Source organism: Adiantum capillus-veneris, chromosome 27, assembly GCF_014529385.1.
Source record: "Adiantum capillus-veneris isolate H3 chromosome 27, ASM1452938v2, whole genome shotgun sequence".
NCBI lineage: Eukaryota > Viridiplantae > Streptophyta > Polypodiopsida > Polypodiales > Pteridaceae > Adiantum > Adiantum capillus-veneris.
Window position 1 is genome coordinate 42,044,147 of NC_140957.1, and position 27,411 is coordinate 42,071,557.

The following is a 27,411-nucleotide window of genomic DNA, read 5'->3' on the forward strand; positions in this document are numbered from 1 at the left end:
TTAAAGGTCCAACAAATACCTTGATGATGCTTAAGAAAAGAGTATGCTTAAAGTAAGCACAGATGGAAGTTTATGCTTTAGAATTGTAGTTCCTGAAGTGCTCTACCGGCTTTTCGATTGGAGCTACGGTGAAAAAGTTATGGCAGTTTGAAGTTTAAGTTGGTCAATGGTAGCAGATCCGTACCAGATTAGACAACTGCAACTGAGGGGATAGAAATGAAATGAATGCATGGGCCTAAAGTGCTCACTTTGTGGAGCGTGTCACTCTTTTTAGATTAGCGATCGGAGTTTTGGTTGCCAAGATATTGGCCGTTAAAGACTCACCGTAGGCCAGTTCCGTACCAGTCCGGTCCGCTCGATCGATGTGCAACCTAGGAATTTTGGGCTTCAATCAAGGAATTTTGGAATGCAGGAGAATTAATTGCTTGAGGAGTCTCATGTCCAAGATGTCATCTCATGTAGTGCTTGGCCGGCAAAAGTTGTGATTGGCAGTGCTTGGCTAGCAAGAATAAAACTCTGACACTCTTTAGTTAAATGCAATGCCTTTACGAAATTATGTTAAGGTTTTAATGAGCTTTGTGTGCCAAATGTCGTGCGATGCGGACCTTTGGCCAATATGTATGCAAAATGTGGTGAACGGCACAGGGTGCCTAGCATTGCTTTGGCCGGCATGTGTACCAAATGAGGTGCCTTTATGTATTCCAAGAGGGGTGTCATTGAGGGAAACCGGAGTTGTTGTGCTTGGCAATGCTTTGCGTGATATGTATACAAATGTGGTGCCACTAAAAAGCCGCCCAATATAAGCTGAAGGCTGCCCAAAGCTAAGGGGGTTAGTGGCCGCCCAATTAATTAAGTGAGGACTTTAGTGTGGAAACAAGGAAAAAAAAAGAAGTGGAGGCATGGAGAGATAACGCGCAGGCAGCATGCAGGGAGGAGAAAGAAGATGGCGACGCTCGTGCAAGCCGCGCTGATACTAGGATGAGGTCGGGCAAGAAGGCAAAATTACTCAGCCCGCCAAGGCATCCCTTTTTGGCATTATTCCGGGCAGCTTTTGTGCTGGTGAACTCTGCCATGCCACGTCATCGGGAGTGGTTTTTTATGCCCCTATCAATGACGATGCCGTCGTTGCTAAGGGAGGGGAGTTTTTTATGGAGTAGACGAGCATGCATTAGGGAAAATTTGGACTCACAAAGGGACCCTTTAAGGAGTTTCACTTTACCTCTCTCTACCAAAACGGGCGCATGGATAAATTTTTGCAAACAAACTCCAAAGTGGGCGGAGGTTTGACAGTTAGAATGTCCTCTTCAGGCTCTATCTACTGATATATAGCACGCCATGAGATTCCTCATATTTTAGAAGATTCTTTTTTTGATTCACTAAGAATCTTCTAAAATATGAGGAATCTCATGGCGTGCTATATATCAGTAGATAGAGCCTGAAGAGGACATTCTAACTGTCAAACCTCCGCCCACTTTGCAAACAAACTCCAAAGTGGGCGGAGGTTTGACAGTTAGAATGTCCTCTTCAGGCTCTATCTACTGATATATAGCACGCCATGAGATTCCTCATATTTTAGAAGATTCTTAGTGAATCAAAAAAAGAATCTTCTAAAATATGAGGAATCTCATGGCGTGCTATATATCAGTAGATAGAGCCTGAAGAGGACATTCTAACTGTCAAACCTCCGCCCACTTTGGAGTTTGTTTGCAAAAATTTATCCATGCGCCCGTTTTGGTAGAGAGAGGTAAAGTTAAACTCCTTAAAGGGCCCGTTTGTGAGTCCAAATTTTGCCTAATGAATGTGGGGGGAGAGATTATTTATACTAAAAAAAGCCTGAAGGGCATGGAGGTAAAAGGGTTACAAGAAGAGCAAAGAGGTGACGAGCAAGGAGGATTTGGGGGAGAAGGATTCCAGGAGGAGGGGAAAGGCCATCGAGGAAGAGCGGAATCGCTCGCTCTCTCTCTCTTCCTCTCTCGGCCGTAATCGAGAGGAGGGCATGCACGGGCAGAACATGAGGTACTCTATGAGAAGAAAAGGGCTTGAAGCGTGAAGAGAAGAGGGAGCAAGGTATTACGGGAGGAGGAAGCAAGGCTTCAAGGGCTCTCCCGCTCTCTCTCTCTCTCTCTCTCTCTCTCTCTCTCTCTCTCTCTCTCTCTCTCTCTCTCTCTCTCTCTCTCTCTCTCTCTCTCTCGTCTTCGGTTAGCGAAGGAAGCAAGGTGCTTCTTCTCTCACTCTCGGATTGAAGCAAAGGGAGGAGGAGATACTCAACAAGAGGAGTTGCTTGAACAAGGAAAAAGGGTACAGCTTGAGAAGTCGGTGGAAGGAGTCGGAGAGGAGGAAAAATGACTCTCTCTCTCTCAATCCCGAAACTAAGCACGGTGCTAAAGTCTCTCTCTCTCGTGCATAAGCAAGGGAATCGACCTAAAGAAGCAAGAGGAAAGCACAAGGCAGGCCAAGCTTGTGAGCAGCAATTAAGCCAGTGCAAAGAACAAAGAGCAGGAAGTTGCAGAATAATTGATAATAACTGAAACATGATAAATGAAGTAGTGAACAAAATGGAGGTAGTGAGCAAAATTATAGTTTGCAGAATCCAAGGGAAGTTGAAGCAGGTAAAGCGACAGGCAAAATTTTCCTTCACCGTCATCAGTCTGAAGATTAATTAATCGTCTTATTAACCTTTGGTTTCGTTAACGGCCCGATTAATCTATAATGGAAGCTTAAACTCCTATTTACTAGTTAATCCAAGTGTTGGTGATGCTAATAGCCCTCCTTGGCTACCAATTACATTGTACTGAAAGCTTGAATTGTTTAATTGAAGATTACGGTGATTACCAGAGCCATTTGCATCTGTTGTTCTCGTTCTTTCTCTTTCACACCTCTCACAGCCAGAGGCCCCGTGCCTACGCAGCTCACGTTTCGAACACATATCCCCCGAAAACCTGGTGAACCCGACGCGAAACGAGCCGGGGTGGGAGGTAAATATGGAGATGCCAGAACAATTAAAGCATTTTATTCACGATTTCAATTCGAATGGATTTGATAAAAATCTAGCAGTTGCAAATTTGCCAAAAATGATGGAATTAGTTCAGGGATGTCTGCAGGACGCAAAAGCCATGCAGATAAAAAGCAGATTGATGATGCTATAGAGCTAGCACTTGATGCTGTATGGCACCAGTATCATAATTTTCAGGGATATGATCCAGAAGGTTTTATTGCATGTTATGAAGCCGAGATGAAGATCCAAAATGTTCCACGAAATCCAGATGATTGCAGCTTTTGAAGAGATTGTAAGCTCAAATTTTAAAAAGCAAGTACAAGAACTGGCAGAAGCATATCCCACATGGTGAGACTATTTTGCATTAGATTATTGATAGGGATTTTACATCTATGCTTATACATGGGCTGCATGAGGAGATATCTCCAACAGTTTTGATGAACGTTGATATTTCCAAGGGTGATTTCTTCGAGGATGCTTTGGATGAATATCTACAGGATAAAGCTTTTTTCATGATCAAGCTGAAACCTCAACAAGTAAAAATTCATCTGAAGATACAGGTCCAAAGATTCCCAAGGTTTTTGGTGATGGCTATGAAGCTAAAGGGGGTGATGATGCTAAATCATCCTTCATACTGCAAAAAGTGCACAGGGTTTTTCATTTCCTTGGACAATGTGCCAAATGTGGCTGGATTTGGATGTTATTCCTATTGATGCTTATGTCAGTGATGTCTTGGCTGCCAATAAAAGGGAGTCAAAGTTATCTAATGCTTTCTGGTAATGAGCTTAAGTTGCCAAAAGTTTATGAGATGTGGATGTTGCACTATGCTTTAGGTGAAGCTCGAGTATATTGCGGAGCCCATCAATGCTATGTGATCTCAATGGTGTTTGATCCAAGAGATTCTAAGGATATTCATAAGCAGATTCAGTATGGATGGATACTCTTAAGTATGCATAGTAATTGCGTGCTATTTGAACTAGGGGTAGCATATTTGCACCATAATGCTTGATGTTGATTGATACAGGAGATGTATGCTCATATGTTGCTCCAGTGTGTGAGAAATTCCTTATTATCCCATTTGATCATGGGGGCTACTGAATTCAATAAGATTACATGACTGGCTTCCAGTTGACTTCTTTGGAAAATTGATGAAGTGCCTTCACATCTTTTGAGTTGGTTCTACTAACCAGAACGTGAATTAAAGGACTTGACGGCCATTCCATGTGCAAACCGAGTAAGGCATACTTGAGATTGACAAGGTTCCCTAAAGCGAGCTTAATGGTCAAGCCGTGTGCATCATTAATAGAAGCACTTGAGTTTGGCAGGGTTCACTAAACAGGTTTCCATAATTGAATTCTTTGGAGATACAGTGGATACGGTTCAAAGATTTTTTATGGGCAGCTACCTAATGATTAAGCTAGAACATTGATGATAGGGTATAAGCCTTAATTTATTTTTCATATGTTTACCAGTTACATGAGTCTGATGATGGCAAAGAGCTTAAGGTACCTATAGCAGATGCAGATTGAAGTGCAGTTGGCGCACACCGGAGGCTGTGCAGGTTCAGAGGGGGTGGATGTCGTGCAGCTCCGCTTCCATGATGGGAAAATTATCAGAAGTATGAACATTGTGCTTAATTAAAGTCTACTTGATTATTTATCAGTGATCAGGGCTTGATAACATGCAAGGTTTGATGATTAATGTATACCAGATGCGGCTTTAAAGGGCCAAGAGATGCCTTAATGATGCTAAAAAAAAGTATGCTTGAAGTGAGCACAGATGGGAGATTAGGATCTAGAATTCTAGTGCTTGAAGTGATCTACCAGACTGTCTTTACAGCTCATCAACTGGAGCTATGGTGAGGAAGTTATGACAGGTTGATGCTTAAGTTGATGTAGATCCGTACCGGCTTGGGCAACTACAACTAATGGGATAGAGATGAAATGAATGCATGGGCTTAGAGTGCTCACTTTGTGGAGCGCGCCCGTCTTTTCAAATCAGTGACCGGGGTTACGATTACCAAGATATTGGTCTTAAATATTCACTGGGGCTGATTCAGTATCAATCTAGTCGGCTCGCTTGGAGTGCCATTTGGGAGTTTTGAGCTTCAACACGGTTTGTATGCATTCTATGCAGCTTGAGAAGTCTATAGGAATTTACTACTTGCCAAGCGAAGTCCAGAGCTGTAAAATATTAATGTTTGAAGTCGGTGACAACGACCGATGATGAGGTACCAGATGACTTTTGGCAGGTTTGGCAACCTCAGTTAGTGGGCCACAAAGTTTGGGACGGTGGATTTACAGTTCTTTATGAGTTATTTGTCCGAAATTTTGTCTCCTATAGTGTGAAACCATGTCGAGTCCGAGAAGAAATATGTGTTGCTTGGCAACGCTTTGCCTAATATGTATACCAATGTGGTGCCAAAGGGACGCCACTAAAAAGCCGCCCAATATAACCTTAAGGCCGCCCAAAGCTAAGGGGGCTAGTGGCCGCCCAATTAATTAAGTGAGGGCTTTAGTGTGGAAACAAGAAAAAAAAAGAAGTGCAGGCATGGAGAGATAACGCGCAGGCAGCGTGCTGGGAGGAGAAAGAAGATGGTGACACGTGCGCAGGCCGGGCTGATACTCAGATGAGGTTGGACAAGAAGGAGAAATTACTCAGCTCGCCAAGGCGTCCCTTTTCGGCATTATTCCGGGCAGTTTTTGTGTTGGTCAACTCCACCATGCCACATCATTAGGAGTGGTTTTTTATTGCCATAGCAACGACGGTGCCGTCGTTGCTCAGGGAGGGGAGTTATTTATGGAGTGGACAAGCATGAACGTGGGGGAGAGATTATTTATAATAAAAAAGAGCATGAAGGGCATGGAGGTAATACGGGTTACGAGAAGAGCAAAGAGGTGACGAGCAAGGAGGATTTGGGGGAGAAGGATTCGAGGAGGAGGGAAAAGGCCATCGAGGAAGAGAGGAATCTCTCTCTCTCTCTCTCTCTCTCTCTCTCTCTCTCTCTCTCTCTCTCTCTCTCTCTCTCTCTCTCTCTCTCTCTCTCTCTCTCTCTCTCTCTCTCATAATTGAGAGGAGGGCATGCACGAGCAGAACATGAGGTACTCTACGAGAAGACATTATGAAATTTTGGAGGTCATTTGGAAGGCCTTATTGAAGAGAGAGAGAAAAGAAGGCGCAGCCAATGAGCAGCAACCTTACGTAACGTAGAAATACATGGAACGCAACACAAAAATGAAACAAAAGATTTTAAAATATTGAGTTTTGTCCCATTTTCATTAGGTAATTTCCTGGTTTCACAAAGTAGGGCCCACTGCTAGTAGTCGTGAAGTTCATGACACCTGACTACTGATTGATAGCTAGCTCTCTCCCTTCATTAAAAGATATCCACTACCTTTATGAAAGGCTTTCAAACCTCATTCTCCCTCCATTTTACCTATGGCTTCGTCTTCTACCCGCCCAAGAAGTTCTAGAGGTTGCTCTACACTGTCCCCAACCAACCTCACCATTAGTGTGCCAAGAAGACCATGTAGTAGCATAAGCACTATCTCAATCTCAAACTCTCTCACTACAGATAATAGGTGGCAAGAGCAGAGGATAAGCAAAGGTTCTTGGGTTCTTATGCAGCCAAGAAGGAGAAAAAGCTCGAAAGCAACAAACATATTTTGTTTTGCATGGAAAGCAAGAGTTCTGGATTTCAAAGTCGAGGTCGGTAAGAAGACTATGAAAGAAGTCTTTGTTCAACATGTTTTCACTCACTCCGATGTGATTGCTAATGGCGGCGATGTCTCCATGGTGCATAATCCACGGTGCAACTGTAAGTTAATTATTTAGCACTCCTCTATAAGTGTTATCTTAATTTCAAATGAGAATCTGTTTTTTTCTTGTTTTATCATAGGTATATAATAAGGTTATACAAATGTTTGTATTTATTTCTATTCTATTACATTCACAGATGTTTATCCTTCGTCATATGAGGAATAGGAGCCACTGGAGTGCATTATAGGTCTCATCTCTGTGACCCATGCTCATATTGGAGTCTTGCAATATGCTGGCAGAACTAGCAAAAGCCTGGTAGACGAGGGTATTTTCTTCTATGACCATTTCTACCAACTCAATCAAAGGAATCAAAGAGGAGTGTTGGTGAAGGTTCCACTACCAACCAACTGGAACTCTGTGGATTGGCTTGTTCCCGACACAACAATGAGTGAGGCATTGAGGAGCAGGCTCTATAGGGATGTTCAGAGGTCTCTCCAAAACTCTGTACCTACTAAATTAGTGAAACTTGCAAATTTTTGTCCTATTGGTCTCTTTGTTGAGTTATTTCATACCTGCAAAGTACATGTTGCTAAAACAATGCTGCTCTACAAATCATTTGATTCCCTCTTGTGTGATAAGCTTCTTGATCGAGGGTGGTATGTGAAAGAAACAGATGGCATATGTTGCGAGATTGCTCTTGACACTTTCATTGTCAAGTATATGCTTGCGACACAGACATTAATAATCTCCTTTTGGTACAAGCATTCTCACATTTTTGAAGGTCGCTATGTGCCTATGGATCAAGAGGCAGCAAGTTTGGCAAACAATGTTGTCATAGACGTGGAAGTGGTGGACAAAGACCTAAATCTTATGAAAGTAATTACAATAAGGTAGCAATGCAATCTTTTGCAACTTCGACATGACATAGTGGAGGAGACTACCGACATTGACTCCGTAAACTTTTCTTTCTTGCTGAATGGACGAAGAGTAATGCAACGAAGGGAGAAGCATTTTTTCTATGGAGATCTCTCTGGCCGTATTCAAATTGTGCCCATGTAATCATCCCTGAATGGCTTCAACCAAATGTAACATTTTTGACTAGTTTAATCTTAATATCAAGTGTTTGCTCAAGGCTCTCTCTCTCTCTCTCTCTCTCTCTCTCTCTCTCTCTCTCTCTCTCTCTCTCTCTCTCTCTCTCTCTCTCTCTCTCTCTCTTTGAGTATTCGAAACACATAGACAGATAGACAGTATCAATTTAAGGTATAATCAATGAATTACTAAGTACATTTGTAAGTACAAATTCCGATGTGCTCAATGGGCTTAAGCACATTGCTTGCAGATATGGGACCAAAATATCCTCGAGATGAAGATGCCCTTCAAACGAAGGTGGGGATATAGTAGTGCCGGATGGATTAAGTAAACCCTTGTGTGGTGTGTCATCAATCAACAAAGTGTTGGAAGCATCATGAGGTACATTGATCTTCTCAAAGGGCTTGTAGAAAAGTGGTACAGTAGGTTTAGTTGGGTGGAAATGTCCCGCAATGGTATTACAATTTCTTTGACTATACACAAAATAAAAAGCCGATCGTTGAATTTCAACCAAATTACAAACTATGGAAACAAGGGGATTCAGGTTATGGGCCTGCATTGAAGACCAGATAGCCACCCTAAAACTTGGAATCAAAAAATTCAAAAATTCCTTTGTGCCTGGTCGAATTAATACTCTGATATTTCCCAAGCAAAAACTACGTAAATCGGAGAACTATACGACTGTTGTAGGAGTAGCAATCCATTGAGATCCAAGATAATCACTCTCTGCAATCATCGTGTGCATACATATAAGTATTTAGAAACAAAAAAGCATTAATTATTTAAGTACAATGGATATTACCGGAACAACCATATCTACTTGAAGCAAGAGTCCATACTGGTCATTTCTAATGTTGACATTTTGTTATTGAGTGTCGATGTTTCCTTTTGTATTGCCAAGCGTATCTACCTCTTGTGCTTGTGCAGTACATGACTCTTGTGTTTCCATGGCCGAATGGTTAACCTGTTCTGTGGTCTGTTCCTAGCCTTGATTTGCAATATTGGCCTCCTCCCCTAGCACTCCTTTATTCTCCTCTGCTTCGCCTAGAACCTCTGTTGCATTCTTCGTGTCCAAGGAGCATTTTATATCTGTATTTTCAGGGGCTTGGTCTACTTCACATTGCTCAACCCCAACTTTGGATTCAGCCACTCCACATTTAAAGTTTATCGGTGTCTTTTTCTCTAATATGGTGTCAGTTTGAGGAATTTGGTTTAAGGTGTTGGAAACTGGCCTGACTACCTCTTCATCGGTCATTGTTAAAGCTATAATATGGTCGTCGACAAAACTATCCCCTACATCTAAAATTCTTGGGGTTGAAAGAGATAGTAGATGCTGAATCATTGAAGCGCGGTACCTTTGTAAATATTCTATTGTATAATTTCTGCAAAATAAGGTTGACTTGTGGTCAATACTTTGATTAATAATAGCACTAATGTTGGAGCATACCATTACAAGGAAATACCTTTGACATAAATGGATGAAGAGCAAAAAAACTCTAGAGTATATACTCTGCATGGAGAAGACATCTCCAACCGCAGGAATTTGGATCTGTCTGATTAGGCAATTTGACAACTTTAAAGGTGGACTTGTACAGTTCATGATTTCCACATAGTTTTCCATACACATGAAGTAATCTTTTTATACATTTGTAAACAATGAAGGTTATTTATTATTAACAATATTCAGGACATCAACCATTCCCCAAATAAACACTAAAGGTTTTATCAACACTTACACTCTTACTCTGAATGTGTTGCTTATATGGAGTTGATAGTCCATACCACTTGCTTGTCCAATTCTATACACACAAGGCTCCAATGATTTGCTATCTGATTCGTATGGCAACACCAGTGTTGTCACCTGGAGCATTGGATAGTGCATAAACCATCTCTCCTATGTGCCATGTAGGGTGTTCTTTATTCGGAGTGGCACAGAAATTTGTGGATCTAAAATATAAAGCTGGCTCTTTATTAAGCTACAATCACAAACAAGGATTTAATTAGAGGCCAAGTATCAACAAAGAAAGATCTTAAAGGTAGAGATGAGCACTTACTTTAGGCATACATAAACAATAGTGTCGCTAATTTGCGCATTTGGATCTTTCAATATCCCAATATAAACATAGTCCAGTGCTAATTGCCTGTTGCCATCAGCAAGGGGAATGCTTGCTAACAGTCCCTCTGTCATGGAGTGTAATACAGCATTGTTTCTTTCATTTAGCTTTGTGGTAACTTCCCCATAAGTTCTCCTCTAAGCCTCTTCATCAGCTGCAGCAGACTGTATACTCTGTAACTTCTCTCCTTTAGAGTGACGTCTTTCTTCTTGCTCAGCTCTGGCTCTTGTGTTCACCTCATGAGTAACCTCATGAATCTTAACCCCTTGAGCTCGCCGGCCTGGTGGTATTAGAAGTATATCTTTCATTTTGGGATCAATAAACTCGTTAGGGATAAGGAGCTTATCGTATCTCCAGCGCACTCTCTTCAGAGTCTCACTGTCCTTGTCCATTATTGTCAAACGGTGAGCATGAGCAGCAACAATAGTGATATCATTAAAATACTCCAAAAGAAAATCTTCTGCTACTTCTTGAAGACACAGCAGGGCAACTGCCTTCCACCTCATTGTACCAGCACATGCTTCCTCACAGATTTGTCTCACTGCTCTTTGAAAAGTAAGTTTAGGGACACATAGCTCAATACATTTCTGAGCTTTCCTGATCTCCCTAAATAAACCCATGTTTCTTTGAATATTCTTCATTCTTGGGCCCTTCAATATCTTCATTGGTTTACCTGAAGTTTTCTTCTTACTAGCAGAACTTCCACATGCTTTCTTTGCAAGCCCTGGTCCTTTCCCTGCCTTCCTTGTTGTTGCCTTGGTTCTTGCCATTACACTGAAAGAGAAAAAAGCAGAGAATCTCTCTCTCTCTCTCTCTCTCTCTCTCTCTCTCTCTCTCTCTCTCTCTCTCTCTCTCTCTCTCTCTCTCTCTCTCTCTCTCTCTCTCTCTAATCCCTATCTCTCTCTCTCTCTCCCCCTTTTTCTAGGATCACAGTGCGTGGGCTCAGATTTGACATGGGCTACTAGCCTACTGCGCGTCGTGATCCACAAGAGGAATCCTCTCTCTCCTTATCTCTCTCTCTCATTCTCTTTCTCTCTCTTACTCTCATTCTCTATCTCTCTCTCATTCTGTCTCTCTCTCCCACTCTTTCTCTCTGCCCCTCTCTCCCTCTCTCTCTCTCCCCCCCCCCCCCCTCTCTCTCTCTCTCTCTCTCTCTCTCTCTCTCTCTCTCCCTCTCTCTCTCTCTCTTTCTCGCTTTCTCTCTCTTTCTCCCCCTCCCTCTCTATCTCCTTATCTTTCTTTCTCTCTCTCTCTCTCTCTCTCTCTCTCTCTCTCTCTCTCTCTCTCTCTCTCTCTCTCTCTCTCTCCATCTCTCCACCCCGTTTTTTGTGGATCACGACGCACGGGTTCGTCTTCAAGCCAGGCTTCTAACTGTCCGCGCATCGTGATCCACAAGAGTATTGAAAAACATTTGTAGGATACTTTCTCTCTCTCTCTCTCTCTCTCTCTCTCTCTCTCTCTCTCTCTCATCCGAACTCCGATTTAGGTGATCTATACCCTCAATCGAAGAGCACGAAGCCCTCTACGCATTGATGTAAAGACAGAATTTTTCTGTGTAATGGAAGGCTTTGCTGTAACAGCATCTCAGAACTAAAAAAACTATCAAAACTTGAAAGATGTTTCCATTGTCAAAGAAGATAAGTATAAACGCTACTTATGGCTGAAAATCAGCCCACCAAATGGTCAAGTCATGTTTGTGGCCGGTTGCTACATTCCTCACTATGACTCCAACTTTTATGCTTGCTTGAATATGGATAGAGATCAGCCCTTTGTTGAACTAGAGGAAGACATTGCTCATTACAAGGATCAAGGTGAAGTCATTGTTTTTGGAGACATGAATGCTCGCACAAATATGCTACAACACGACACACAACAAGTAGACATGCCGCATGTCTCAAGAAGAATGGATGACTCATACACGTATAATCGAAGTTCTAATGATGCAAAAGAAGTGGATCACTATGGAAAGTCACTTCTACATATGTGCAATAGTATCGGAATGCTCATTGCAAATGGTGTATCTCTATGGCAAGGCACCAATGACTTTACATGTAGAAAGCACAACGGTGCTAGCGTGATTGACTATATGTTGTTCTCAGAAGCCACTCTAGAATGCATACAAAGCTTTACACTTGGTGAATGGAATCCGGAATCGGATCATAGGATGTTATGTATTGACCTCAAGTGTGGTAAACGGCCCGAGCATGTAGCCTCCAATCATGATGTGAATCATTTGTACCTACGTCTAGACTTCAAACGAGCACTTATATATGCTGATATGGTGGACCAAATGTTAAGCATGATAGAGCATCAAGAGAGCCCAACATTAGAATGCAAGTGGAAAGTTTTCAAAGAGGTAATTTTCTCTTGTGCGAAGGAATGCTTTTCGGTGAAACACGTCTTGCAAAAGGTCTAATAAGGGTAGCACCAAGAAGAAATGGTTTGACATGGAATGTAGTCAAGCCCGAAAACACTTGCTAAGATTGGATGCAATCAAAGACAAGGAAGTTTACTTGGAATGTTCACACACATACAAAGCACTTGTTCAAAAGAAGAGGAGAAGGTGGGAAGTCGAAAAACAACTTCTTTTAGTACAAGAGAAAGCACATGCATGTGGCAAGTTTTGGCAAAATCTAAAAGGCAAGCGCGTTGAGAGATTTGGTGACTTGACTCTTGAGGATATGTATATGCATTGTAAGAATCTCTATGAGCAACCCAATGTTGATAAGATGGAGTGTTGTAGCTCCCTTCCGTTTATGTCTCCCTTCTTTACCATTGAAGATGTATGCCACGCGCTTGAGAAACTTGCTACTCGTAAGGCAGGTGACCTTCAAGGTGTCAAGGCTGAAATGATTAAATGGACAAGCAAGAAAACACGATATTGGATATGCGATATGTTTAACCTTGCACTTCAGTATGGCATGCCTCATGATTGGAGTGCAAATTGGATCAAACCTTTGCACAAAGGAGGAGATGTAAACAATGTGAACAACTATCGCACTATAATGGTTGGTTCTTTAATGGCAAAGTTATTTGGATGTATCATGGAGATGAAGATAAGTGAATGGGCTGAAAAGAATGGCAAACGTGCACTTGGCCAAGCAGGTTTTCGAAAGCATCATAGCACTATTGATCACCTTGTTACTCTTCGAGTTCTTATGGAAGCGTCTCGATTGAAAGGAAAAAAGTTGTATTGTTGCTTTGTGGATTTCAAGAAAGCTTTTGACATGGTACCGCGAGGAAATCTTTGGAGACATATGCAAAGCCTTCAAGTGCCAAGAGAATTTATGCATGCAGTCTTTCGCATCTACCAAAAAGTGATATGTCGATTACGTATGGGAGATGGAATTTCAGAATTTTTTGCAAGCACTATTGGTGTCAAACAAGGATGCCCACTTTCCCCAACCCTCTTTGGGCTACTCATTGATGAATTGGAATGCATGGTTCTTGACTTTATGTAGCAAGAAGGCATAGAAGAGGTTAAGATTGGAAATGCGGTGATCATGCTTTTGCTTTATGCCGATAATGTAGTGCTCTTGGCACATACCTTAGAAGATGCACAAAAGCTTATGAGTGTCTTGGAACGCTTTTGCCTACATAGCGGGCTGATCGTGAATGGATCCAAAACCAAGGTTATGCTTGTAAAGACCCTCAATGATGAAAATCCATGCATTGTATATAACAATGAGAAACTTGAAGTGGTAGATCACTTCAAGTACCTTGGCCTTGAGGTTCCATCCAATCATAAATGGAAGAATTGTGCAATGCGTCGCTTGGAAGCCGGAAAGAGGGCCTATTATGCATTTGAGAACATGTGCAATGTAGGAGAGATCAAGTGTTGGGCTCTCAAAAAGTACCTCTTTGACACATTGGTGACACCGGTGCTTCTTTATGGAGTGGAGGTCTGGGGTGGAAGCATCGGGAAGTCTACTTGGAAAGAGTTTGAGAATGTCCAAAAGCGTTTTCTCACCAACTTTCTCCAAGTCAAGACACAAACACCCTACATGCTCTTACTTCTTGAGTCCGGATTGCTTCTCATTGAGGTCATGGGCATGCAAAGGGTTGTGGAGTACAAGCGTAAGACACAACGTAGCCCTTTGCATCGACTTCCTAGAATCGCATATGAAGCAAGTCAAATGGTTCAAAAGACATGCAAGAGCAAAATACTAAGTTCGGGGTGGATGCTTGATATCAAGAAATGGTTTGGAAGATGGGATGCATGTCACTTGGTCAAGGATGCGTCGATCGACTCCCAAGTTAATGAGGCCTTCTTACAACGCCAATGTATCACGGCTTGGGAGAAATCCAGAGGTTTTCGCTTCAACCATTACACCACACACGTTGCCCCAAACTACAAATCTCTCTTCTTCTCGGAACGAGGTAACCGAACCCATTCCTACATCCTTGAGCCCATCCCGTTGAGTGCGATCTGCACCATTGCCTCCATTCGTCTTAGCTCCCATTCTCTACGCTGCGAGACAGGACGTTGGGGCACTGGCGAGGAGTGTCATCGACTTTGCACCTTATGCCCTCGTCAAGTGCGAGAGAGTGAGTAACACACAGTACTTGAGTGCTCAGCTTTTGACCACATTAGGTCCTCTTTTCCCCATATATTCAGCCATGATCTCTCCCTACATACCTTCCTCTCCCAACCACAATGTGGACTCTCTATTGCGACGCTCATTTCAGCCATTTTTGAGCATTGAGAGTCACTTATGAACTCCACTCACACCACGTGACATGTTCATTTGGTCCCATAGGTCATATTTGACCTCCCAAGACGATAATAGAACTATCTATCTATCTATCTCTCTCTCTCTCTCTCTCCATTTTTTGTGGATCACGGTGCGTGGGTTCATCTTCAAGCCAGGCTTCTAGCTGTCCACGCATCGTGATCCACAAGAGTATTGAAAAACATTTGTAGGATACCTTCTCTCTCTCTCTCTCTCTCTCTCTCTCTCTCTCTCTCTCTCTCTCTCTCTCTCTCATCATGAAATCAAGTGCACATTGTTACTATAAATGTACATGTTTTTTCGGATAGTCAAAAATCACTATATTGGTCGTACCGCATATTAAATGCATGTCCTTGTAACACGCGATCAATACATGCGGCTCGTATCATAAAAAACGCAACGGTAATATCTATTATTGCATGCAAAAGGGCAGAGAAGAGAGAGAATAAAGAGAGAGAGAGAGAGAGCGAGAGAGAGAGAGATAGAGAAAGAGAGAGGAAGATAGAGAGAAGGAGGGAGAGAAAGAAGGATTAACTGGTGTGCACAAGGTTATTAAAGCTTTGAGAGACAGAGAGAGAAAGTGAGGAAGGGAAAAAGAGTCAACTAAGAAGGCCTCTTCTTCCTTCAAGGTGCAGAAATCAGAAGCTTGAAGACTCCAAACTACATTCCCAGTCCAAAACCTTTATTCCAACAACAATGTCTAGTCCTGGCAAAGGTAAAACAAATCCCTTCATTTTTACTATTGATAGCTGATTTTGGAAATCAAAGAAAAAAGAAAGAAAAATGTTTATTTTTCCTGTGCCGGAGCCGTGGCGGCACCATCGGAAGGCTCGACAATGCCCGGTCAACCTCACGACACTGGTTTTTACTAGCATGGCCTCGTCACATGGCTCCCCCCCCCCCCCCCCCCCCCCCCCCCCCCCCTGATTGGTCGGCCTTATCACCCTCATGCCCTCGCGCGTCCATGCCCCAGCCTAGCAGGCCACCCTCGGTTTCACTCTCCCTTCTCTCTCTCTCCCTGTAGTTTGATTCCCCAAGCAGGCATCAAATGAAATATCTCTCTCTCTCTCTCTCTCTCTCTCTCTCTCTCTCTCTCTCTCTCTCTCTCTCTCTCTTTCAGTGCAGCCGTTTTTTGACCTAGTAGACAGCAGTCCACTCTTTTGATCATAACTTCTTCATCCGAACTCCGATTTGGGTGATCTATAGCCTCAATCGAAGAGCACGAAGTCCTCTACGCATTGATGTAAAGACAGAAATTTTCAGAGTTATGGAAGGCATTTCTGTAGCAGCATTTCTGAAGTGAACAGGTTCAACAAAATTGATTCTCATCTCCTATTTTACATACAATGTCTTCCGGCACTCGCAAGGGTTCTTCTTCTTCAACAAGGTCTACAACCATTATGGAAAATGATCCAAAATCTCCTAAGTGTGGAGATAGCAACACAACCACCCAACCAACGACATCGGAAACCATGATCATGGCGTACTTGGTATCATTGCAAGAGACCGTAAACAAACAAGGCGAAGACTTACGAGCACTTGCAATGGAGAATGGCACACTAAGGGTACTTGTGGTTGAGAATGAGAATCTCAAGAGGACACTTGAGATGCAAACAACACGTTTGATGCAACTTGAAGAGGAAGTCAAGGAATGTAAACGCTCTCTTGTGGACTTGAATGCTTTGAAGGAGCGGATGAGCAAAGTAGAGCATGACCATGTATTGAAAGAGGAGAAATTTGACACTATGAGCCGGGATGTATGCGACATGAAAAATGTATGCACAAACAAGTCTTGGGCTGATGTATGTGGTAACAATGTGGTTTCTAATTCCTCACTCATGCAAGCTATGGTTCAAACAAAGAATGTTGAGAATGTAGATGTGGAGGAGTTGAAGGAACGGGAGCGACGTTCCAAGAACATTGTTATTCGTGGAATTCCCGAAGAGAAGTTAGAGACACCTCCTTCTCTTGCCATTGTTATTGAAGATTTCTTCAAAACCCACTTTGGTATGTCCGGAGTTATGGTCTATGGAGCACATAGAGTGGGGAAGCAAGGAGCTCCTCGCTCGGGAGAACGGCCAATTGTATGTACCATGCCGGATGAGACCAAGCGAAAGATTATCCTTGATAATAGTTGGATCTACTTGAGGAATACAAAATGTTTTGTATGTGAAGATCGCACTATTAAGCAACAAAATATGCGTCGCAAGGCATATGAAGAAAAGAATAATAAAAACAAGGAAATCTCTCATGAAGAAAATGTGCCCAAGGAGAAGGCAAGTCTCTCAAGCAAATAGGGATGCGTGACCTATGAGACCGAGTTACAATTGAAAATATGCTTTTGGAATTGTAATGGATACCCATGGAATGCGGGGGTTGGTATTGATGAACTAACAAGCAAAGCCGATGTTGTACTTCTTGTTGAAACTTGGGAGCATGATACACAAAGGATTAACGGCTTGGAGGATTACGATGTACATTCATTGATGTGGTCAAAGAATCTCAAGCAACGAAGAGGACAAGGAGGGTTAGCATGTATGGTTAAGAAAGGATTGGAAGATTTTGTATCAATTGTGAAAGATGACAAGTACAAACGTTATGTATGGCTGAAAGTTATGACACCAAAAAGAGCACCCATTTTTGTAGCCGGTTGCTACATTCCTCATCATGATTCTCCCTTTTATGCTTGCATGGATAGAGATCAACCATTTTCTGATTTGGAAGAGGACATTGCTTATTTCAAAGGTGAAGGTGATGTTATTGTATTTGGGGATATGAATGCTCGCACAAAAACATTGCAACATGATACTCAACAATTTGATATGCCATACATTTCAAGGGAGTTGCAGGAAGTTCACTTGTATAATCGTACTTCAATGGATGAGAAAGAGCCGGATCACTATGGAAAGTTACTTTTACACATGTGTAATAGCACGGGTATGCTCATTGCCAATGGTGTATCTTTGTGGAGTGGAACCAATGGATTTACATGTAGAAGACATAATGGGGATAGTGTGATTGATTATATGCTACTCTCTGAAGCCATCATGTATCGCATAAAGAGTTTTATGTTTGGTCAATGGACCCCGGAATTCGACCATCGCACCTTATGTATTGACCTTTCATGTGGAGAAGCAACTAAGCATGATAATCTCAGCCAAAGGAAAGAGAAGTTATCACTATGTATGGATTTCAAACGGGCACCAATGTACATTGAAATGGTTGAGCAAAAATTATGGATGACAAAGCTTCAATGTGATGCACCATTGGAAACTAAATGGGAAGCTTTCAAGAAAGCTATTTGTTCTTGTGCGGAAGAATGTTTTGCCATAAAGCATCTCCATGGTATCAACAAAGATAGATCACGCAAAAGGTGGTTTGATAAAGAATGTCAAGATGCTCGAAAGTCCTTGATAAAGCTTGATGCAACTATGCACAAAGACAACTATCAAAGTCATTTGCATACATACAAGGCATTGATTCAAAAGAAGAGAAGAAGATGGGAAGTAAAGCAACAAGAATTTCAAGTCCAAGAAAAGGCACATGCATGTGGAAGATTTTGGAGAAACTTGAGAGGCAAGCGGGTTGAGAATTTTGGTAACTTGAGACTAGTGGATATGTACACACATTGTAGGCAATTATATGAGCAAGAAAATACTGAAAAAATACCATTTTATGGTTCACTCCCATGTATGCCGTCTTTTTTTACTATTGAGGATGTATGCGGTGGGCTTGAAAAGTTGGCCACTCGCAAAGCGGGAGATCTTCAAGGTATCAAGCCGGAGATGATCAAATGGACGGGAGATTTTACCCATGCGTGGATGTGTGATATGTTCAACCTTGCACTTCAACATGGTATGCCTTATGATTGGAGTACTAATTGGGTTAAGCCTTTGCATAAAGGAGGGGATGTAAAGAATGTAAGCAACTACCGGACTATAATGATTGGGTCTCTTATGGCAAAGTTATTTGGGTGCATAATGGAGATGAAATTGAGTGATTGGGCTGAAGAGAATGACAAGCGTGCAAAGGGACAAGCGGGTTTTCGTCGATGCCATAGCACCATTGATCATCTTGTCACTCTTCGTGTTCTCATGGAGGAAAGTCGGTTGAAAGGCAAGCGATTGTATTGTTGTTTTGTGGACTTTAAGAAAGCCTTTGATATGATTCCACGTAACAATTTGTGGAGAAGGATGGAAGAACTCCAAGTGCCAAGTGAGTTTATGCTTGCGGTTTCTCGAATCTATGAGAAGGTGATTTGTCAATTGCGCATGGGAAGAGAAATTTCAGAAATTTTTGTAAGCACTATTGGGGTTAAACAAGGATGTCCATTGTCACCAACTCTCTTTGGTCTATGCATCGATCAATTGGAACAAATGGTACTTGACTTTATGCAAGAAGAAGGCATTGAAGAGGTCACTATTTGCAATGCGGTAATCATGCTTTTGTTGTATGCGGATGATGTAGTGCTTCTAGCACACACTTTAGAAGATGCACAAAAGCTTATGGTTGTCCTTGAGAACTTTTGCTTGCATAGTGGGCTGATTGTAAATGAATCCAAAACAAAGGTTATGCTTGTGAAAACCAACCATAAGGAGAAGCCATGCATTGTGTACAACAACGAGACACTTGAAGTTGTTGAGAGCTTTAAGTACCTTGGCCTTGAGGTTCCATCCAATCACAAGTGGCATGAATGTGCTATGCGTCGTTTGGAAGCGGGAAAGAGAGCATATTATGCATTTGAGAACATGTGTAATGCGGGAAACATCAAGTGTTGGGTTCTCAAGAAGTATCTTTTTGATGCATTGGTGACACCGGTTCTTCTTTATGGAGTTGAAGTGTGGGGTGGGAGCATCTCAAAGTCTACTTGGAAAGAGTTTGAGAGTGTCCAAAAGCGTTTTCTTACAAACTTTCTCCAAGTTAAAACACAAATACCATATATGCTCCTACTTCTTGAGTCGGGATCTCTTCCAATTGAGGTTATGGGCATGGAAAGGGTTGTGGAGTACATGATAAAGATGCGTCAAAACCCCTCACATCGACTTCCTACAATTGCATGGGAAGCAAGCAAAAAAGTTCAAAAGACGCATAAAAGCAAGATCTTAAGCACGGGATGGATGCAAGACATAAAGAAGTGGTTTGGGAGATGGGATGCATTACACTTGCTACATGATGCTTCAATTGACTCTCAAGTGAATGAAGTTTTTCTACAACGCCAATGTATTACGGCTTGGGAGAAATCCGGTGGGTCACGCTTCATACATTACACCACCTATATTGCCCCCAACTACAAAACCATGTTCTTCGCTGAGAGAGGAAACCGTACTCACACTTACATGCTTGAGCCTATTCCCTTGGCCGCGATACGCACTATCGCAGCAATTCGGCTTAGCTCCCATTTCCTTCGATGCGAGATAGGGCGTTGGGGCAATGGAGAAGAGTCAAATCGATTGTGCACATTATGCTCAATGCAAGTTCGAGAGTCTGAGTACCACACACTACTAGAGTGCTCAGCTTTTGATCACATCCGAACTTGCTTCTCTCACATTTTCAGCCATAACTTAGACCTACACACTTTCCTCTCCCAGCCAAAGTGTGGGCTCTCCATTGCGACTCTCATCACTACAATTTTGGAGCATCGAGAGTCACTCATCAGCCGTACACATACTACATCACATGTAACTTTGGTCCCATAGGTCATATTTGACCTCCGAGGACGATAATAAAATCTATCTATCTATCGATCTATCTATCTCTCTCTCTCTCTCTCTCTCTCTCTCTCTCTCTCTCTCTCTCTCTCTCTCTCTCTCTCTCTCTCTCTCTCTCTCTCTCTCATGTTCCCTACACACCTCCCTCTTCCCCTCTCTCCATTCGCCCCCACACACTCTCTCTCCCTCATCAACTCCTCTCTCTGACAACTAGCTCTCTCTAGCTCTTGTCGCGGCCACAGGGCCACAAGTGGCCCGGCAATCCTCTCTCTCTCTATCTCCCTCGTGGTCTATAAGAGGCCGAACACACACTCTCTCTCTCACCCACACCCCGTTGGCCCTCAGTGACACCCCCCCCCCCCCCCCCCCCACCTTACTCACCACCCTCGGCCAAGGGCGGACTCGAGTTTTTTTTACCCCTCCTCCTCTCCCCCTCCTCTCTCTCGCTTTCTCTCTCACACTCCCTCTGTGTCGAGCCCATAGCTGCATACGAACACACTCTCTCCCTTATTTTCACACACACACACACATCCACCCTCTCACACTCCCTCCCTTGCTCTCTATGCAAGCCAATAGCCTGAAAATATTCCCTCTCTCTCCCCCAGTCGCTCGCCTCACCCTTCCCTCGGCCTCACTCTCCCTCCCATGGCCCGCTACACACCCCCATTCCCTCTCTCCCCACCCCATTGACTCTCTCCCCTCCTCTTATCCTTGAGACACCATGCACTCCCTCCCATGGCCCGCTACACACACACACACACACACACACCCTCCACGGTGGGCACCCGCCATAGAGAATCCTCTCTCTCTCCCTCTCTATAACACAAACCCCCCCTTCCTTTCTATACTTGCGCTCTCTGTCGGCCAAGGGCCACCCACCACCCCCCTCACCCAGTCTCTCTCGCGCTCTCTCCCTGCACGAGCCCGCCAAAACGCCAGCACCCGGGCCCGCTTCCCCAACCTTATCCACCCTCACCTCCTCTCGCCACCTCACCCCGACCCCTTCTCGCTCTCAACCGCTCTACTTGATGAAATCCTGAGATCTCCGTGCTCCATCATCTTGCCCCTCCTGGATTACTACCACTCTTTTGATATAAGCATTTTTATTCTGTTTTAGCTTTGTGATCCATTCTTTATCCTATTTTAATCTATCCACCCAACCCTGTAAAAAGCCGCTATGAGCCGCTACTATCATTAAGATAAATTTAAAAATATAGGTTTGTAATTTCCTAAGTCACTATCATGGCAAGTGTTTCTTTCCCCACGTTCAGTGGAAAGAAGGGAGAAGATCTCACCACCAACTTTTTGGATGATTTCGACATCGCTTTTGTCGTCTCCAATAAAGATGACAACGATTCATGACTTCGAATTTTTCCTCTAGTGATGAAAGTAGAGGCCAAGTCCTGGTATAATGCATTGCCCCAGGCTACCAAGAATGCATGGGATGTGTTAAGGGCTGCCTTTGTAAAGAGGTTTGGTGGAGGTACAACCTCGGAGAAGCTATGGCAGCTACTGACGGAATTGAAGCAGGGAGGTCTGCTAGAGTATGCCACCTACGAGTCCAAATATGTGGACTTATGGGAGAGATGGGTTGTCTCACTAGAGGAAGGCGAAGGAGTGCCTATTTCCTAAAGAAGGACCCTTTCATTGCTGGTCTATGGCCGCCGCTTAGAGAGAAGGTGAAGGGAAGGTTTCCTGCAACATATGAGTTGGCAGTAGAAGTAGCCCGCCTTAAAGACAAGAAGTTGTGCATGCAAGAAAGAGTAAACGAGTCATAGGAAACAAGCTCGGCCTGACCAACCCTAGTGACTGCAAGAGCCAGTCATAGAGCCCAACCGCAACAAGCATAAGAGGAGCAGCAAGACCTGCTAAGTCGCATCACCACCCAACAAGAGAGTTTATCCGTGCATCTGGTGCAGCAAGTGCATGCACCTGTCAGGAATCCAGAACAAGGAAGAGGACAACGAAGGCAAAACCAAGAGTACCACTGCTACAATTGCGAGGAAGACGGCCATGGTATGTACTACTGCCCACATCCAAGGAGGCAGAATTTCAATAAAGGAGGGAGACAGAATCAGAGCTCTTCGCCAAGGGCAAGACCTCCGTCGCCCAGGCAACCAATCTCACATGTTCAAATTCCACCACCAGCCGTGCAACCACAACTAGCCCCACCTGTTCAATGCCAGTCACCAATGCAACCACCACCACTTACACTCATCTTACGCCCACCACCAATTGGTACCCGCACACCAAGTCTCATTGGTCTTACAGATGAAGATAACAGAAGAAGGATCAAGCGAGAAGTTTATTCAAAGGACTGAAGCAGCGGAACGAGAGGTGAAAGAATCAAAAGATGCTACCCCAGTGGGGGAGGTAAGTCAAGAAAATTGTGTTACAAATGTGAGTACATCTTTAACCCTGGATGAAATAGGCACCAAGGCAATCAATCGACAGCATTGGGCACTAAGGGTAAGAAGGTGTAAAGTGTTGAGCAGGCCTCGTCAGAGTAAGAGGAATGCAAAGGGCATGAAAGATACAAGAGAAGAGGAAGACCGACCTACTAGCAAGGCTTTGCAGAAGATGGAAAACATATCCAGAAAAGGGGAGGGCTTTGAAAACAGAAGCGTGTGCACCAGCATGGACCAAGGACAGTGTAGCAAGCTAAAGGAATTTTGCATCCAGGAAGTTTCACTAGAGGACCATAACAAAGAGGTAAGCAAGACTAAAGGTTTGGAGTTGGATATTGCTCCAAGGGCTTGGCAGCCGAGCAAGACTTTATGGTGTAGTGTTATAGACTTAGAGATGGGTAATGCCTCTAGTCTACTGAAAGATGTTATAAACTTGGAGATGGGTAATGCCTCTAGTTTATGTGAGGGTGTTCAGAGTAAGTTTGATGATCAATATGTTGCCAACCTTTTAAGGATGTTCCAAACTCCTCTACAACGCAGCATTGTGTTTGCATGGGATGCATAAGACGTATGGCTATGGCTAGCCGCTATAACATATAGAGATAAGATCAGCATGGAGATAAGAGTTAAGGAGCCATGGATAGACAACAGGCTGATAAGGTGCAAGAATGAAGGCCTCATTCCCAATTTGGTACAATTTTTTACAAACAGTGTATCCTCTCTTTGGAGAGAGATAAGTGGATCACGCTTGTATTTAAGCCGCAAGGTAGGTGGCTTACTATCAACATCAGAAAAGGCCGCTGACATGTTTGAGCACACCCACAAGAAGCATGATATCCTTGCAGGTTTTTCCAATTGTGACAGTGAGCAAGGTTCTGAAAACAATTGGATCTCACCACACCAACAAGGTGGCCATATATGGTGGATTCTTGGCACACTCTTGGGAATCATAATTTTCAGTTCTGTCTTTGCAGGAGCCAAGATGCTCATTTCCCCTCTCGCCTACTGGTGGTTACAAATTTGGTCCAATTTGGCATGAAAATTTTATTGTTCGGACACCGCAGACAATGATCCTATTTTTCACTTGGGATCAAAGAGGACACTGGCACAAAGTTCTGGAAGCCATGGGCTTCCCATTTAATCAACCAACACTATTCCAAAGAACAGGCTATCACCAGGACCTGTTGCAGATTCATGAATATCCCAAAAATCTCACCAATGGCCCAAATGGAATGGCTAGTTCTGAAGGCAACTCGATATTGGCTCCTGCAGATCAGGCGAAGAAGAATCAGAGGCAACGCTAGAGACATGAATGCCTCTAGCCAAAAGGGGAGGGCTAATAATGGCCGATTTTTGGAAATCAAAGAAAAAAAAGGTTTATTTTTTATGTGTCGGAGCCGTGGCGGCACCATCAGAAGGCTCGGCAATGCCTGATCAACCTCACGATGCTGGTTTTTACTAGCATGGCCTCGTCACATGGCTCCCCCCCCCCCCCCGATTGGCCAGCCTTATCACCCTCATGCCCTCGCTTGTCCATGCCCCAACCTAGCAGGCCACCCTCGGTTTCACTCTCCCTTCTCTCTCTCCCTGTAGTTTTATTCCCCAGGCGGGCATCGAATAAAATATCTCTCTCTCTCTCTCTCTCTCTCTCTCTCTCTCTCTCTCTCTCTCTCTCTCTCTCTCTCTCTCTCTCTCTCTCTCTCTCTCTCTCTCTCTCTCCTCTCTCTCTCTCTCTCTCTCTCTTTCCCTACACACCTCCCTCTTCCCCTCTCTCCATTCGCCCCCACACACTCTCTCTCCCTCATCAACTCCTCTCTCTCACAACTCGCTCTCTCTAGCTCTTGTCACGGCGGCATGGCCGCAGGTGGCCCGACAATCCTCTCTCTCTATCTCCCTCGTGGCCTATAAGAGGCCGCACACACACACACTCTCTCTCATATTCTCTCTCTCTCACCCACATCCTGTTGGCCCTCAATGACCCCCCCCCCCCCCCCCCCCCCCCCCCTTACTCGCCACCCTCGGCCAGGGATGGACTCGAGTTTTTTTACCCCTCCTCCTCTCTCTCGCTTTCTCTCTCACGCTCCCTCTGTGTCGAGCCCACAGCCCCATACGAACACACTCTCTCCCTTATTATCACACACACGCACGCACGCGCGCCCTCTCACACTCCCTCCCTCGCTCTCTATGCAAGCCAATAGCCTGAAAATATTCCCTCTCTCTCCCCCACCCGCTCGCCTCACCCTTCCCTCGGCCTCACTCTCCCTCCCATGGCCCTCTACACACCCACTTTCCCTCTCCCCCCACCCCATTGACTCTCTCCCCTCCTCTCATCCTTGAGGCACCATGCAAGACAAGAGGATAATATTCTCCCCCCCCTCACTCACACACTCTCTTCCCCCCCCCCCCCCCCAACGGTGGGCACCCGCCATAGAGAATCCTCTCTCTCTCCCTCTCTATAACACAAACCCCCCCTTCCTTCTTATACTTGCGCTCTCTGTCGGCCAAGGGCCACCCGCCCCCCTCACCCAGTGTCTCTCGTGCTCTCTCCCTACACGAGCCCGCCAAAACGCCAGCACCCGGGCCCGCTTTCCCAACCTTATCCACCCTCACCTCCTCTCGCCACCTCAGCCCGACCCCTTCTCGCTCTCAGCTGCTCGTTCTCTCCAGCCTGTGAAGGCGCGTAAGATATCCAACTCCCTCTCTCTCTCTCTCTCTCATCCATACACACACACCCGCCCCCTCACACTCTCCCTCCCTCACCACCTCACCCCATCTCCCTCTCTCTCTTGCGCTCTACACACAGAGCCCGCAAGCCTATCTCTCTCTCTCTCTCTCTTTCTCTCGGCCTGCGAAGGCGCAGAAAACTCTCTCTCTCTCTCTCTCTCTCTCTCTCTCTCTCTCTCTCTCTCTCTCTCTCTCTCTCTCTCTCTCTCTCTCTCTCTCTCTCTACACACACACCACACACACACACACACACCCTCTCTCTGACCACACGATCCCCCCCACTCATCCTCGCATAGCATGCCAGCAGGCCGCCAACCCACAGAAAACGAAAAATAAAAAAATATAATATATATTATATACATAATAAGGCTTTCCACCCCCCGTTCCATGTTCGCACGCTCGCGCACACACATACATATACACACACACTCATGCTTACGCACTCACACATGTACTGACAAACACACACATATACAAATACACACCTATATATACCTACACTTATACACACTCACCTACATATACCCATACATACACACACACACGTATATACGCACCACACATAAAATACAAAAACCGAAGGAATTCTACGCCATCGACATCGACAAAGAAGAAGAAAGCCCAAATCACGCGACACCGACAACAAAAAGAAGAAATGTGCCAAAGGCATGCCCCGGCCGACCCCAAAAAGGCGTACGCATTACACCGACGCATCAACAACACACTATTCGCCGGCATCACGCAACCACGACACCATTTTCAGTAATTTGTAGGTTATCATCATCATTTTTTTTCAGTTTTCACCCAAGCCTTGTAAAATTCCCAATTTGTAAATTCCCTCTCTCTAGGTGATGGTCACAAAGGCCCACCTACAAGTTTTCATTTTTAATAACTCCCAAAACAAAGCAAGGGTCAACCACACCGGGCCCACCGCCTTGCTTTGTCTCCCCAATTAGCTTACCCTAATCAAACCCGGGATTACCCTAATCCAAACAGCCAACACCTATAAAAGGGCACTGAGAGGTCACTATCGGGGGGGCAATTCATGAGAGGTCAGCACTTGGTAGAGTTTAGTGGGACGAATGACACTATTGGCATCACGGGGAGGGGGCTTGTGTGATGGTTTGCCTTGGGAATTGCACCATGTGAAGGGAGCCACGTCCACCTCTCGACTCCAATGGTCGATGCACACACATACACACTCTTGGTAGCAAGTTTCAAAATCATCAAGTGGTCGTTAGAGAATGCACCAAGTAGTTTCACCATCTTTTCTCCCTACCTCTCTATCATCACGGTGTGCCGCCTCGCTGGAAGGAAGGTCATTGTAAATACTGCAGAAATAATTCTCCCTCACACCCCCGAGGGTTTTCATCATTTGTCAATCTGTGTGTGTGTGTGTGTGTAAGATTGCGGTGTTCACATCATCGTGGTCTGCATCCTAGCCGCTCAAAGCTAGGTGGTTCCCCCTGTTCGCTTTACCGTGACCGCCTCGAGTCGTGCCATCGGCCCCCGGCGTTTTAGAGGCCGTCAAGGTTCGGGTGTCGCTTTGCTCCCGTCACTATGTATTCAGTTTAGTTGTGTTTTGTAAGTGTGCTTCAAAATGTAAAAGATCATTTGACCTTACAAATTTCATAATTGGATCACGGCACGCCAGTTACGTTATAAAGATGAGTTTACATACTCCGCGCGTCGTTATCCACTTCTTATATTTACAAAGGGATTTTTTGTATTACTATATTGTTCAATTTATAAAGGCCTGCAAAGTGGATCACGGCGCGCCAGCAGTGTTTTTAACGTTAATTTACATATTCCGCGTGCCGTGATCCTCTTTTGACTTTGTACATAGCGCTCTAGATCTTGCTCTATTTGAGTATGTTATTA